Source organism: Mytilus californianus, unplaced genomic scaffold (genome assembly GCF_021869535.1).
Source record: "Mytilus californianus isolate M0D057914Y unplaced genomic scaffold, xbMytCali1.0.p SCAF_5, whole genome shotgun sequence".
NCBI lineage: Eukaryota > Metazoa > Mollusca > Bivalvia > Mytilida > Mytilidae > Mytilus > Mytilus californianus.
The window spans coordinates 56,051,559-56,068,796 of record NW_026262701.1 but is presented as its reverse complement, the minus strand read 5'-3'; positions in this window follow the sequence as shown (position 1 = coordinate 56,068,796).

Genomic DNA, 17,238 nt, shown 5'->3' with positions numbered 1-17,238 from the left:
TACACAAAATGAAGTCCAACAGCAGTCCAACCATTTAGCCAGCAACACCAAGGTAATCGCCAACAATGGCGTAACAGGGATAATAAGCAAGATAATCAGCGACAACCACCCTTTAAAAGGCGCTTGGGACCTATTCCACCTGAAAAATTAGCAAATATGGCTTGCTATTTCTGTCATCAGTTTGGACACTTACAACGAGATTGTCCTGAATGAAGGCGTTCAACGCCAGGAAATAATTATACAGATCCTTTAAACAAGAAAGAGTCAGGTTTAGGAGCGGAATCCTGACCCAGACCACAACTAACCGCCTAACGTTAAACACCATTTCAAACGAAATAAACAAGACACCTGTTTTGGGGAAAACCCCGTTGAAAACATGTGACATGTCAACATATACAGATACTTTGTCTAACTCATCAGTAGACACAACTGATATTTTTAAGAAGCCTAATATCAATTTACAGAAAGTAACTGACCTTCAGATGCAAGACCTTGTACACTTAGGAGGAACTATTTGCCAGTTAGGTTCAGCATCTATGCTTAGATTCACTTTAAAAAGTACAAGAGCAGTCTGTAATTTCGGTAGTAGATACCGCAGTAGAAGTAACAATAATTTCTGACAAAGTTTATGAATCTCTTAGCAAAAAACAACCCGTGAAAAGAAAAACAACAATGCATGCAGCAGGGCGAGGTATGCATATGGATGCGTTTGTAGTGGGACCAGTAGAATTACAAATTGGCGAAGGAACATATAGGACAGATATTTATGTTGCGCTTATTGATAATGACATGCTATTAGGACTTGATTATCTTGTCAAAGCAAAAGTAATTTTAGACTGCAGAAAATTAATTTTTTTCATCAATGGAGAAGGACTACCTATGGTACATGGACATGTTGGACTGGTAACGCCTGTGAACGCCATAGCAAGAGTTGCAAAAAATAGAACAGACATACCTCCTAATTCAGTTATACAATTAGAGTCAGATTTGTCAGCCGAATTAACTGATTTTATAGTCGTACCAAATAAAGAGATAGAATTGTTAATCCCACGTGGTTATTACAACGCTAGTTCTTTGCCATGTCAGTTTATCTAATGTAACGAATAACAAGATAGTTTTGCAAAAGGGAACTCTATTTGGCGAAGCAATTGAAGCTGATGTTGTTGACATGGGGCATGCCCCGTCAGTAGCAACAACTGGAATAGCCAGAGATAACAATGAACTACCGGAACAGTTGCAGAACATATTGGATAAATCCAGTACACTTGCTGAAGACCAAAAGTCCAAAGTTACAAATTTACTTCATGAATTTGCTGATGTTTTTGCACTAGATGATTTTGACTTGGGAACATTTAACTACATTGAACACGAGATTGATACGGGTGACGCGCGCCCTATCAAACAACGAATAAGACGACCGCCCATGTGTTTTGCACACGAAGAAGAAAACCATTTAAAGAAAATGTTAGATGCAGGTATAATATCTATATCCGAATGGGCATCTGCCCCAGTACTTGTGCGCAAGCGCGATGGCAACGTGCGCTGGTGCATTGATTACCGGAAATTGAACTCTGTGACGCTTCCCTTGATAGACGGATGTTTGGACACTTTGGCGGAAAACGAATTGTTTTCAAAATTGGACGCTAATAGTGCATATAATCAGATTAAAGTGAAGGACTCAGACAAGGAAAAGACTGCCTTCATCACTAAATATGGATTATTCCACTTTGTCCGAATGAGTTTGGCCTTTGCAATGCCCCAGGAACATATTCACTAGTAATGAATCTCGTTCTCCGAGGTTTAACATGGAATGTGGTACTCGCCTTCTTAGACGATATTCTAGTAATGGGAAAGACATTTGAAGACCATTTACAGATTTGAAGTCAGTTTTTTAACGTTTTAGAGAGTATGGACTAAAATTGAAACCCAGGAAATGTGATTTCTTCAAACAGGAAATAGACTTTTTAGGCAGAACAATCAATCGAGATGGTATGGCAATTGGCAGTGAATATGTTGAAGTTGTTAAAAAATGGAAAGAACCTACTACAACAAGAGAGGTTGAACAATTTCTTGGTTTTGCTAATTATCATAGAACTTTCATTAAGAATTTTGCGGATCTCTCATACCCTTTGTATCAATTGACCGGTAAGAAACCGTATAAATGGGGAGATTCAAAGCAAGAGGCTTTTGACAAACATGTAGAGGCATTGACAACAACTCCATTATTGGCATTACCCAACAATAAAGATCCGTTTATTTTAAACACAGATGCTTCCAATTTAGCAATTGGTGCAGAGTTAATACAAATACAAGATGGCATAAAGCTTCTCGTTGCCTACGGAAGATTTTCATTAACCCATGAGCAAAAACGATATTGCACGACAAGAAAAGAATTGCTTGCAGTAGTGAAATTCACCAGACATTATAGACATTACCTTTTAAGAAGAGAGTCCGTACAGACCATAGTATTTTAACGTGATTATTGCACTTTAAAGAGCCACAAGGACAACTAGCTCGATGGTTAGAGGAGCTAAGCCAGTATCACATGACAGTAAAGCACAGGCCAGGTAAAAGACACCAAAATGCGGACGCATTATCACGCCTACCAGATTTAGCCTGTTCACAGAATAGATTAACAGCTGGGAACATGCTAAAACACAATCTACCATGTGGAGCATGTAATTATTGTACTCGTGCTCACCAAAGTTGGCTTGGTTTTCAAGAAGACGTAGATAACGTAATTCCGTTAGCTTCACATCAGGACTGTAAAACTTTTGAGAAAACACACAATACAGGACCACTTACAACACTACCGAGTTCTTTGATTTCTGAGAACGATTTACTGAAACAGGACATTGCACAACATACAACTGTAATTATAAAGGACAATGCTAGACAAGATAGTTCAATATCACAAGAGGGGGACAAGAACGTGACAAGTCACGTTAATGAAAATTTAGGTACATCTCAGGACCAGCAACAACCATTTGACAGTACCAACCAAGATTCAATAAGCCAGAACCAAAATGTTTGTCACAGTTCAGTTGAAATAGTCACTACACCGCTTGGTATGTCAGTTTACGCGACATATTTGGACCTTCCAAATGTAAATGCCATTACTGAGACAGGTATAGAAGCTGATACTTTTTCATCAGAGCAATTACGAAATTACCAGTCTAAAGACCCAGAATTTTAGTTAATACTGGTATGGTTCAGGGACAAAACAGAGCCATCAGAGGCTACAATATTCAGATGCAGTCCGATAGCCAAGAAATATTGGATAAACAAAGATATGTTCTACTTAGATGATGATGGAAAATTGAGAAATTTGGACAAGAAGGATAAAAAACCAAGACTTGTGGTACCAAGAGATCTTGTTGAACAAGTGATATGTTTATGTCATGATATTCCTGCTGCAGGTCACCAAGGTATGAATAGGACCACATTATGAATCAAGGCGAAATATCAATGGTATGGTATGACACAACGAATAAGAGACTTTGTCAAAACATGCAGTTCATGCATTTTACACAAGAAACCAAACAGGAAGGCTAAATGTCCGCTTACCAAGTTTCATGCAGGTGCACCAATGGAGCGTGTCCACTTGGATTTTCTAGGACCAATGCCAGAGACGAAATTTGGGAATGCCCATGTACAAGTTATGGTTGATCAGTTTTCAAAATGGATGGAATGTATTCCGTTACCACAAAAACTGCAGAACATACGGCAAGAGCTGCTGTAAACGAGTTTTTCTCACGTTTTGGATTTCCATTTCAGGTTTTTACAGACCAAGGACGCAATTTTGAAAGCAAGCTTTTCAAATCCATCTTTGAAATCTTGCAAATGCACAAAGCGAGAACTACTCCGTACAGACCATCATCAAACGGACAAGCGGAACGTTGCAACATAACCTTAATGGACGCCGTCCGTTGCTTCGTGTCTAAACAACAGAACAATTGGGATGAACATTTGGCACATTTGGCAGGGGCTGTTAGATCGTCGGTGAACAGAAGTACTGGTTTCATACCAAACATGTTGATGCTTGGGAGAGATGTTAACCAGCCTGTTGATTTATTGTACAGCGTACCTGGTGCTAAAACAGACGATTCACAAGATGAGTATGTGATAAGACTGCGAGATGCCATAACATCTGCACATGAAATAGCGCGCAACACACTAAAAACCACACAGAATACCATGAAACGTGATTATGATGAACGTATTCTGGAGAGAGAATACAAAATAGGAGATTTAGTTTATGTTTTAAACACGGCAAAAATTAAAGGTCGGGCGAAGAAATTGGATCCACCTTGGAAAGGTCCAGGACTTTTATGTGCCAAATTATCTTCGTATGTGTACAAGATAAAATTACAAAAAACTGTACTGACAATAAATCATGACCGTTTAAAACCATGTAAAGATAGAAAAGTACCACCCTGGTTAAAACAGTGCCAGCACCGGTTGCAGGACGGTGTATCAAAGGCAACTAATCAAGACTTAAACTGTTTGTGCAGAAAACCAGATGATGGACTGTTTATGATACAGTGTGATTTCTGCGATGAGTGGTACCATGGAGCTTGTATAGATTTGACACCAGAGCTGGCAGACACTATGGTAAAGTTCAGATGTCCACGGTGCCAGGACTCTGGTACCGCAAGGTAAATTTATATTTTAAGGCAATATACCAGTAGTATGACGTATATTTATAGCATATGTTATAAATAGTTTTTATTGTGTTTTTCAGATTGTGTATTTAATTCATCATAAGTAAAAGGCCAAGTAAGGAAGATGAAATCAGTTGGCCTACACCTTCAGAGGCATATGAAGGGACACCATTGCCTTTCCCACCCGGGGGAACAGCGGGGAGATGAACGTGAAAGTCACGATCAACTGTTCAAGACAGAACCTTCAGAAGGTCCAGAAGATGTTCTTGACCTACATGACGTCAATTATATAGATTGGACAGATATTCAGGTTCCACAAGAGCCTACTGCCCCAGTGGAAAAAGAACGTGATTCGTCACGTGTCATTCTCGTAAAAGAACACCAGACAAACCTATGGTAATATCATCTGACGGTTCTGGAAAGAGATCCGTCAGTGTGCCAGTAGTATACGAGACCGAGGAACAAGTGCCGGAAGTCCAAGGGCCAATTCAGGAGCAGGATGTTGAACAGCCTGACGTTAGAATACATCATGATAGCAACAAACATTCTACGTGCCTAATATTAACGTGTGGAGAATCAACAAAAAATTTAAAACACCACTGCTGGCAGTATCACTTGCCGTATATTTTTAAAGACCGTCCCTTGGATCGATTTGAGAAGGAGCCAGATTTCCAAAAACTAAGGAGATCAACCATCTAGAAATTGGCTTCGTGGATTGTTGGTCCACGTGCAACACTGTACAATTTGGTGCGTTACATCAATAGTAACAATATCCTGCCACGCAATTGCACAATGATGCAAAGATGCCAGGACCAGATGAGAAATTTGACTGCTGTAATGAACTGGTACCCACCAGCGGAGGACATATACACGATGTACCCGGTGAACTCACCAGCAATTTTAATGCAGTGGCGTATTCTCATTACACTACTTTCTCAGTTATCTCCCAGTAGGCGGGCGGAATTCCGTAGAATAGGAACAGGGTACGTGTTGCTCCCAAGACAACAACAACAATCTCCAGTTAAGAGGAAGACAGAGATGTCAGTCAACCTACCACTGCCAAAATCGTATAAGGGTATTCGCCCAACTGAGGGACGACATATGGTAACTCAATCGGGCGGGGACCGTGAAGTGAATCCACCCACATTTACAACTGTGATAAATACTCTTAGTAGTTTACAGAGCCAGCTTGCTGGAAGACCTGTTGACGCCAGGGAAATCTTAAACAGGAAAAGACAATCCCGGGATTCTTCCCGTTTAGAATCAGAAAATAAAAGTCGGAAGACGGACGTACCTGTCCATCCTGTCGTGCAGGTATCGGATCCTGCATCAGATAATAACAACACCAATATTAAGGGTATTCAAAAGGTTACACTTGTGTCAGAAGCATTCGACAGCCATTTCCACTTAGACAGAACCAGTATCTTACTGACAGGTTCATTGGCTATGTCTGTAGAACAATTTCGTCAGGAAAAAATCTATACCGCAGCCAGATATTTCAGTTGAGGTGGTTAGAGGGGTAATTGTTTATTGCGATCCGGATAATATCCGCAGGTTTAAGGACACCTCCAAATAGAGCTCTCAAATTTAGGGTGTGGTAGAGGGTTATATCCAAACTTTAAACCTCTTTAAAAAAAACTAAACTGAATAACACCCTGGATTTTTGCTCAAGTAGACGTCAGGTGCGGACAAAAGTATTGCCGTAGGGAATTTTATTAGCTCTCAAATGTAGGGTGTGGTAGAGGGTTATATCCAAACTTTGGATCTATTTAACAAAATCTAAAAATACCTCCGATCTTTTTATCAAGCATACCTTTGTTTCCCATATTACTTTTGTACCTGTATGGAACAAAGGACTTTTATGTCAGTAACCACTATTTTGTCATCTTTTGTTGTAAGTGATCACTTAGATTTAGCAGTATGTTTTAATTGAACAATCACCCTGTCGATGTATTCCTTGGTTTCTTCGCCTATCGATACCATGCTTTCAACAAGCTCATAAATCTTCTTTTCATGTTTGCGACCAATCTCTGGAAACTCCTTGAAACCAGCCTTACGCCATAGGCTCATCTGCTGACTTTGCTCAGGTAGATTTCGGATTGAGTGGTTCTGCTTATGTATATCTGTATTCATTTAACCATCGTTGGTTGACACACATTCAGCCTTGTCCACTTTTATCGTTGTTTTCTGTTTGTAAGTACTGTAAATTCAGAAATTATTGCGTGCATTTATTATTGCGATTTTTAAAAAATGGACAAAAATGCGAGATTAATTATTGCGATTTTCGGAAAATCTTCATACAGATATATGTATCAGATATCAAAATGCGTGTTCTTATTATTGCGATACTCAACCATTCGCAATATTCGCATTAATAAAAACCTCGCAATAATTTCTGAATTTACAGTACCCTTAAACTATGTCGATGTTTGATCGTATTCTTTCTCAAAGTTTTTTTTATCCCACAGTTTGGGCATACCCGGGTCTCGGGTAAAGGATACGATGATCATTTACGTCGAAGTTCACAAAAAGGGTAACAATGATCGCTCCTCTTTAACCAATATAAATTTGTCTACAGGCTTTCTTGTTTATAATGTTAATCAAAAACGTCAATTTATCAAAAGATGATGGCATTTTTAAAATATACAAAAAAAAAAAAAAAAAAAAACCATGTTTAAACAGAGAGTTTCTGGAGAAATTTCCATTGACCTGAAATTGTTCAAAGTAAAACACAATTCGGAGAAATGGTAGGAACATAACCATAAGAAAGATAGTGGATAAGCGATTGTAAGAGTACATTGTGAATCATCCGGATGATTTCCAATTAAAGGCTTACTACATAAAAGGAGTTAAAATAGAAACGACTACCAAGCTTACGTGAATACGCGACTATTTAGCTAGCACCAATGCTAAAGGTAAAATTCTAAAGCGTTACTTCCAGTAGAAGGTTTTTTAGGATATTGGACTGGATTAGATATTATTCAATATTCCTAATAATCATTCTACTCTTTACACTCTTTTTCATCTGACACTTTCTAGTCCTCTTCATTCGACTCATACTTGACATTTGTAGTTCAAGGTCCGCGGGAATATACGCCAGAAACTCATTTTCAGTATATTCATTTCTCCATTCCAGTATAAAAACACTTTTCTAAAGACGTGAGGTATATAATAATTGTATGCGTAAATCTACTGCCGTCAAATCACGACTCAATTCAAGAGCTTGTTAAAGGGTCAAAAGGAGTACGAAGATATCATATTTATATCCATCTGTATATCTATGTACATATTCATATAGTTTGTAAAAACTTTGCACAGCCATATAATCTAGGTGTTTCAAACTTGTATAACCCAGTTCGTTGTATGACAAATGTAAATAACACTTTATAAACGTTGATGATTTATCAATTTGGTGCTGTCTTAGGGTTAGATAAAAGCCAATTAACAATCCGCTATTGCGTGATGCTGAATCAATTGATATAGCTAATGAAAATATTTTATAGGAGAAACACGACGGGTGTCACATGTGGATCTGTGGACACAGGATCTGCCTACTCTTCCGAAGCACATGAGATCGCCCCCGGGTTTCGATGGGTTCGTTTTGCTCAGTCTTTGATTTTCTATGTTGTGTTTTGTATACTGGTGTTTTTTGTCATGTTTTGTCTTTTGCTGTGTCATAATCAGTTTTTTGTTTTCAACTTGTGAGGTAAGATATCACTTTGCTATCTTTTGCCTCTCTTTTAATCACTTCCAAAGTGAGCAGACCCTAACCTAGCAAAGAGAATACAGTAACAAAAAGATGACTGCGAATGTAACGGTGCCGGATAAAGGAGCCTAACAAGATTTTTAAAACCGTATGAGATCAATAAAGTTCCATTCGTAGTGTACAGAAAGTGTTTGGAAATAATTTCCCTTGACCCGAAATTGTACAAAGTAAAACACAATTCGGAGAAATAGTAGGAACATAGCCATAAGAGAAATAGTGGACAGGCGAAAACAAGAGTGCATTGTGTAGGGTCCTGATGGGTTATTTTCGTTCTTCGTGATCGGCGCATTTTCGCTATCGTGATCCGTTTTTCTACAGATTTTTTTTTTTATATGTTCGTGATCCGTGATCACGGAAATTTATTTTCTGTGAATCGTGATTGACAAAAAAATCAACTCGTGAATCGTGATGAGACCCCCCCTCCCATCAGGACCCTCATTGTGAACCATCAGGATGATTTCCAACTTAAGGCTCGCTATATCAAAGTAGACACGACTACCCAGCTAACATGAATACGCAACTACCTAGCCAGCATCAATGCTAAAAGTGTAATGCGTTACCTGCAGCAGAATGATTTTTTAGGATATTGGACTGCGGTAAAACTCTGATTGAAAAATATCAGCCGGAAAAATTAGACACACACTTTAACTTGCGAAGACTACATGTATGAGATTGACACGTAGAATGGTCACCAAATCTTACTGGCCTTTTCGGCTGAGGAAAAGATAAATGTACCATCTTTTGTATTTGATGGATCAATGATTCGCAAAGAATATATATCATGCGACAGACTGCCTGGTTTCATCAATGGTGTTCCCAGAAAGTAAAAAGTAATTGATTGTGACATCACGTTTACTGTTAAGGAGATGGATGGAGAGATGATAGAACCGGTAGCTAATCTTCAGAACAAGACAACATATGTGGTGCCTCATGTATCTTGCCCGGGGATTGAAACTTAAGAAGGTACACAAAGTTATCATGTTCATCCAAATTCCACAGTTGCAACCTTTCATCGACATTAACTCTGAGCCGAACAACACGAAAGTTTTAAAACTACCAATACTTCCCAAATTCAAGAAACGGAGTATAGTTAGCGAATTATTGGCTGTAATCCACAGGACACGAACCAAGTTGGTATCTGACAAACTAATCTACCTAAATTTTGAATTTTGGACCTGTTAAATCATTGTTGACTGAATCTAAATAAGACTACTTCAACCCAAATACGGAACTCGAGCCACAATCTGCTTCACACCCAATACTTACAGTCTTAAGTACAATATTCAGACCACAGACATGTACAAATACATATGCATATGTATAAAAATGTGCATTCAGTGGTACGAGATCTCCAATTTATCGACTGACCATAAATCCAAAGTTTAAACTAAAGTCAACAAGAAAGATTTTGGAATTTTTAAAGAGCCGGCTTAACTAAGATATTCTACATGTTGCCCATGGTACCAGAGTTCAAGGTAGACGTTGCCTATAAAAAGGCCAATAGCACTTATGCCCTAGACCCGTACAAATTTTTCACCATAGTGTGAGGGGTACCTGGTGTGTCACATAGTCCAAATAGCTATTGCAGACTGGCCTAACTTAAACATTCTTAGGGCATGGTACCAGAGGTAGAGGGAGACATTGCCTCTAAATGGTCTTTAGCACTTATACTCTAGACTCGTTGCTTATTTTGCTGCGATATCTCGTTAGACAGAGCTCAAAACTCGCCTTCAAGTTTATTCACAAATATCTTGACCACATCTTCCTTTCTTTCTGAATTGTACAATTTGCATACCTAACTGGTTCTCCAGTTTACACCCTGTCGTCATAGCGCTTAATGATATAGCAAATTCAGGACGGCGTGTGCCTCTGGTAGAGTTTGGTGTCAGGTTTGCAGTCATTAATTCAATTCGGCATCAGCAACTCATGATTTCTTTGGCCAAGATCTGTTCCTTGATTTATTTTACAAAGTCTTGAATTTTTTTCTCTACGATCCCTCACAATTTTTTTTTACCTCAAATTTTGAATGCACTACGAAATAATGGAACATTCATTGATCTCATATAGTTTTTTAAATTTTGTTAGGCCCATGATTCGGCATCTTTACATTCGCAGTTATCTTGTTATTACCTTGTGATGTTGTTACCCTGGGATGTGTTTTAGTTGATTTTAGTCTCTGATGCATGATTTTTTTTTATTATCAATTGTTTTTGGCTTTTAACATTAGCTTCCAGTAACTGCTAGTACTCTCAAATCGTACTTTCGTGTTAATTTGACCTGTTGATACAATTTGTAATGTATTTTTGTTATTTTATGTTGACTTATTCATTGTTATATCTAGTCTCACTATTTCTAATATATACCACCTTTGATAAGTGTTTAGTATGACGATAAATTTTCACTTTCGTTCTCGTACTAGGAACAACAAAATTATTTATTTTGTAAAAATTATTTCCGTACTCCATGTATACCTTACAACAAAATCATTTATATTTACCTGTGTACGTTATTTTATTTGGCGGCATTTTGTCGAAAGTTATGGTTGTCTTTCTATATTTGTTTTACATCTAACCCCCTTGTTTTATTAATTTTGTATTCACATTGTGTCATAGATCAAATTTATTCGTTCAGTGTATGTTCACTTGTTTTTGTTAATATGTCTTTTGATTGAGATAACCCATTTCAATTGATATTTTATAGTGTGTCTTTCTATGTTGTGATGTTACACTATGTTACACTATTGTTTCAGGTAGGGTAAAGGTTGGCGCCTATCAAAACGTTTAAACCCGCTGCATTTGTTTGCACCTGTCCTAAGTCAGGAACCTGATGTTCAGTGGTTGTCGTTTGTTGATGTGGTTCATAAGTGTTTCTGGTTTGTCGTTTTGTATATAGATTAGACCGTTGGTTTTTCTGTTTGAATAGTTTTACACTAGTCATTTTGGGGCCCTTTATAGCTTGCTGTTCGGTGTGAAAAGTAAAATCACAAAAATACTGAACTCCGAGGAAAATTCAAAAAGGAAAGTTCCCAATTAAATGGCAAAATCAAAAAAACAAACACATCAAACGAATGGATAACATTCAAGCCAAGGCTCCGTGTTGAAGGCCATAATTTGACCTATAATGGTTTACTTTTAAAAATTGTGACTTGGATGAAGAATGGTCTCATTGGCACTCATACCACATCTTCTTATATCTATTTACTTCAGGGTTTGTTGCTCATGCTGTGTGGGTGCAGTAGAATGTGTACCCGTGCTTGTAGAGTATGGCCTTATATTTTACAATTATGGGTTGATTGCCTGTGAGAGAGCTTTCATATGTTTAATATATGTTTGTTCTTAATTGTTAAATACATATTATGGTGTTTGGATGTATAAATACTCATCCACGCTTGCTATTTTTAATATAGCCCACTGCTATGGTTTTACTTATATTTCTTACAATCTCTGTATTTGCCCTGTGTTTGTTATATGTCTGTTTTGTTTTACTTAAGTCTTTACGTCGGGCTTTTTATAACAGTTTTCTTTTACTGCTTTGCCTATTATTTCTTATTCCTAAAGTGTGATCCTTATTCTATGTTACAACCTCCGGTCTTTTTTATTTTGCCTATACCCCTATCTAAATTATCATGATTTTACGTAATGGAAAGAAATTAAATAACAACCCAACTTCTGGGATATCCACGTGCTTAAACAAACGTATTTGTAATGCCTCTGTTAAACAAAAATGCACGTGGATATCCACAAATTTCACGTGCAATGCCAAAAAATTACTTACCTGTTTTAGATTAACTTCACAAAATACTGTTAAGTCAACAGTGAACGGGAGAGATTTGAAATAATTTTTTTAATCTCCTTTTCCTGTGACATTACCTGAAAAACTCAAAATCTTATACATGTGGTAACTTGAATCCAGCATAAGTGTTGTATTCACTATGTGGGACAGACGGGACGAGAATATTACAGAAGGAATCGAGAACACCTTTTCCGCTTTCGAAGACCTAAAAAAATCTAAAGTTTGATATACCAACATTTAGGTAAGCATAATCATAATCTAAAATTTATAAAATTCTAAACCACTTATAACCGTTCAGAAACAACCAGGACAATCACACAAGCAATTTGAACAATCCCGTGAAATTCGCGAACTATTTTGGATAAAAAGACTTCAAACAGTTTATCCTCTCGGTCTCAATGACAAAATATTGGGACAGGGGAACATATCTAAAACTTCTATCGATGTCTTTAATATTATCGATAAACGACTGAGAAATAATTGGTCTCATGGTAAACGCAAAAACATTAATCAACGTATTAAACATCGTATAAATTATACACTTACTGATCTGTTATCTATATTAAAAAATAATGATAGACATCAAATATTATGTAAACTGGGTCATATACCAATAAGTAAATTATATGCTTTTTTTCAGGAGTGTGATAAAATTTCATTTTTAGCCCGTTGTATGAATACGCCCGTATTATTACAGCCTTTTGTCATCACAGGCTGTTTCCTAGTTTCGATAAACCTAAAAATCATTAACGGCATTTTCTTAAATCAAAATATATAAATATAGGTATTGATTTTATTAACTTATCTAATATATTCAATGACTCTACTATCCATATTCAAATATCTCCATATTTTGATAATACAGAACCACATATCATTTCGTATTTTTATAAAAAAAAAACAACAGTAGTTTGATTTTTAATCATACGTCAGTTACAGCAAACGAAAATATAGAGAATAATGCTCCTTCCACTTGAGACTGTGAAACATCTAGTTTTAGATATGTTCCCTATTGTCATGTCATTACAGGAGACATCAGACATCGTCGAAGACCATGAGGTCAAAACTTTTCTTAAGAAAGGACCTAAATATCGTCCTCCATCTATAATAGATTGGAAACAGTGTCGGCAGGTCATTTAAGACGCTTTGTCTGCCTACTGTAAAAGTTGGTGTAAACGTGAAAAATCTGATAAAAAATCTCTAGACAGTTATTTGAATAAAATTATGAATACTGTTGATATTCGTATATCTCATTTTGAAAACAATTCTGAATGAATAATAGGGTCCATGATATACCTATTTCTAGAATAAAAAATAAACTCCAAGTACTCGCAAAGCGGTTTGTGTTCGAACTGGCAGACAAAGCAGACAATAATGTAGTGGTGGTATGACGCATATACTACACGGAAGTTCTCCAAAACGAAATTATCAATTCGTCTACACTAAGGTCCGTACGCTCCATAGAGAGAGTCAAATTGTAGACATGCATATCACTGCCACTACCCAGCTTAAAGGCTCTTCCGAACATTTGAAAGTCCCGACTATCTACTGGTTACCTAATTTACACAAACAACTTTTAAATTCCGTTTCATCTCCGCATCTAGTAAGTGTTCTACTACTAATCTGTCAGTGCTTCTAACTACCTCCCTTACTACTATCAACGAACTTGTTATTAAATTTTGTAATAAAGCTTATGAAAATAATGGTATTAATTATTTTTGGAGTGTTAAAAAGTCATTAGAGATTTTAGAAAAAGTACGTGCTTTTGATGGTCCTTTTAATTCTGTTGACAGTTATGATTTTTTACTCTCTACACTACACTTCAACACAATCTTATCAAAAACAAATTTTCATATTTAATTAAATGGTCTTTGAAAAAATCTCATTGCAAATGAATTTGCTGTTATTCGTTTAAAGCCTTTTTCTGTAACGAAAAAGGAGAGTATGCTAGATACACTTACTGGAAATGTGAAGATATGATTGAAGCTTTAAATTTTCTCCTGGACAACATATATGTACTTTTCGGCGATAATATGTATCGACAGGTAGTAGGTATTCCTATGGGCACTAACTGCGCCCCTTTAATAGCAGATGTATTCCTGTATTGCTATGAATCTCACTGTATGACCAAACTCAGTAAAGACACGTCATTGTTACATTTGGTTGATACATTCAACAATACCTACCGTTATCTTGATGATATTTTTTCGTTCAATAATCCCGAGTTCTCTAAATATACTACCGATATTTACCCAAAGGAACTTACTTTAAATAAATCTAACATAAACAGCAGTAGTTGTCCTTTTCTAGATTTAGACATTTCAATTTTTAAACGGAAACTCCATACTATAATTTACGACAAGAGACGATTTTTCATTCCCTATTGTTAATTTTCCCTTTTTGAGACGGCAATGTTCCTTTAGCTCCATCGAACAGTGTTTATATATACCAACTCGTTCGTTATGCCCGTGTGTGAAGTGATGTCATAGATTTTAACGAATCTAATCAATGCATCACTGGTAAATTATTACGGGATTTTGTTACCATAAATTGCTTAAAACTTTTACTTAATTCTTTCATAGATACAAAGATTTGATTAGTAAATTTGGCTGTACCTGTAGAAAATTTATTAAAAACGGTATTTCACATCCTAAATTTTAAGGTAATATTGTACTTAAAGCGCGAAAATCACTATGTGATCCGTGTAAACTCATCGAACTTTTAAACAAACTTATTAGTAAAGGTTATCTTACCAATGTTGTACTTAGAACTTTGAATATAGTTAACATTGGCACAAATATCGACATTGTCATCAGCAAATTAATACATAACTAAATTTGTATTCTTTTCATATGTTTTTTTGTGATGTATAAATACACATCCACATTCATTTTCTATATAGAGAATACTCTATCTTTATATTACATTATACATATTTATTAACAGGTTAATTCCTAACTATCCTACTGCCTGTCGATACTTTTATTTTGGCATTGCACAAGTCATGTCTTTTTTGACTGTCCATGACGTTAAAAAACTAAATCCCTGGGATGTGTTTAAGTTGATTTTAGTCTCTGATGCATGATTTTCTATTATTAATTGTTTTTGGCTTTTAACTAGCTTTCAGTAACTGCGAGTACTCTCAAATCGTACTTTCGTGTTAATTTGACCTGTTGATACAATTTGTAATGTATTTTGTTATTTAATGTTTACCTATTCAGTGTTATATCTAGTCTCACTATTTCTAATATATACTACCTTCGATAAGTGTTTAGTATGACAATAAATTTTCACTTTTGTTCTCGTACTAGGAACAACAAAATTATTTATTTTGTAGAAATTATTTCCGTACTCCATGTGTACCTTACAACAAAATTATTTGTATTAACCTGTATACGTTATTTTATTTGGCGGCATTTTGTCCATGGTTATGGTTGTCTTCTGATATTGTTTTCATCTAACCCCGTAGTTTTATTTAGTATTTACATTGTGTCATAGATCAAATTTATTCGTTCAGTGTATGTTCACTTGTTGTTGTTAATATGTCTTTTGATTGAGTTAAGCCATTTCAATTGATATTGTATAGTGAGTGTTTCTATTTTGTGATGTTACACTGTTGTTTCATATAGGGTAAAGGTTGGCGCCTATTAAAATGTTTAAACCCGCTGCATTTGTTTGCACTTGTCCTAAGTCATGAACCTGATGTTCAGTAGTTGTCGTTTGTTGATGTGGTTCATAAGTGTTTCTCGTTTTTTACATAGATTAGACTATTGGTTTTCCTGTTTGAATGGTTTTACACTAGTCATTTTTGGGGCCCTTTGTAGCTTGCTCGTCGGTGTGAGCCAAGGCTCCGTGTTGAAGGCCGTACTTTGACCTATAATGGTTTACTTTTACAAATTGTGACTTGGATGGAGAGCTGTCTCATTTGGCACTCATACCACATCTTCTTATATCTTATTAATATTTTTTGCTTGGATAGGGTCACTTTGGTAGTGACTGAAAGAGAGGCAATATATTCTAAAGGGATATTTAAACTCACAAGTCGAAAACAAACTGACAATGCCTTGGCAAAAAACAATGCACGACAAAAAATAAACAAGTACACAAAGCAATGTGTCTTTCTCAATCTTCAAGTCCACATTCAGTTCTCTATTTTCCGAAATCGTATGTGGGTAGATTTTTTTCTTTTCTAAACCATTCACGTTTATGAATTATTCGGGTTTTTTTTCTTGAGATTTGCTTGGAAATCAATTCTTTTAAACGTTAACTCGTCTCCCAACGCTGGTACTTGGTCACACGGTCAATACTCGTAAGGTCATCCTATCCCTTCGTGATGTATTGACACCAAAACAGCCCACTAAAACATTGTTCGTCCTGGTTCTTCACACCCATGATGGCTTCATTGATTGTCGGCCATTTATGTAAGAACAAGTATTGAGATCCGGCAATTGATCTATATTTGCCGATATCAAATTTTATACCAATCACCTCTTTCAGTGCCTTTTCACTTTTATACTATGTCCAACTTGCAAATTTCTCTCCAAGGCTATTTTATATTATTTTCAACACATCTTCAAAGTTGGTCGCCTTTGTGAATATTTTGTCCAACAATGCAACTAAGTTTCTTTTTCCTTCCTTCACTAACCATCTTTTCAATCGTATAATGTAAAATCACATTTACTTTTGAGCATTTTCATTTTACCCCATTTCCATTCTTTTAGAACGGATGGTATTTTGAAATGTCTCTGGATCCATATAGACTGTGGGTTTAATTGTCCTTTAGGCAAATAACTCATCCACGGTTTTTTCCTATGGTTGACTATTTTGAATTTCTCTTTCGATTATTCCTTGATTCTACTGGTTTTCTCAACAACACTTATGCCCTAGACCCGAACGATTTTGTCAGCATAGGTTTAAGAGGGGGATATCCGTTATGTCACGTAGTACAACTAAACTATTGCGGGCTGTCCAAGACAAAATCGAGATTCTCCACGTTGGCTATGGAACCAGACATAG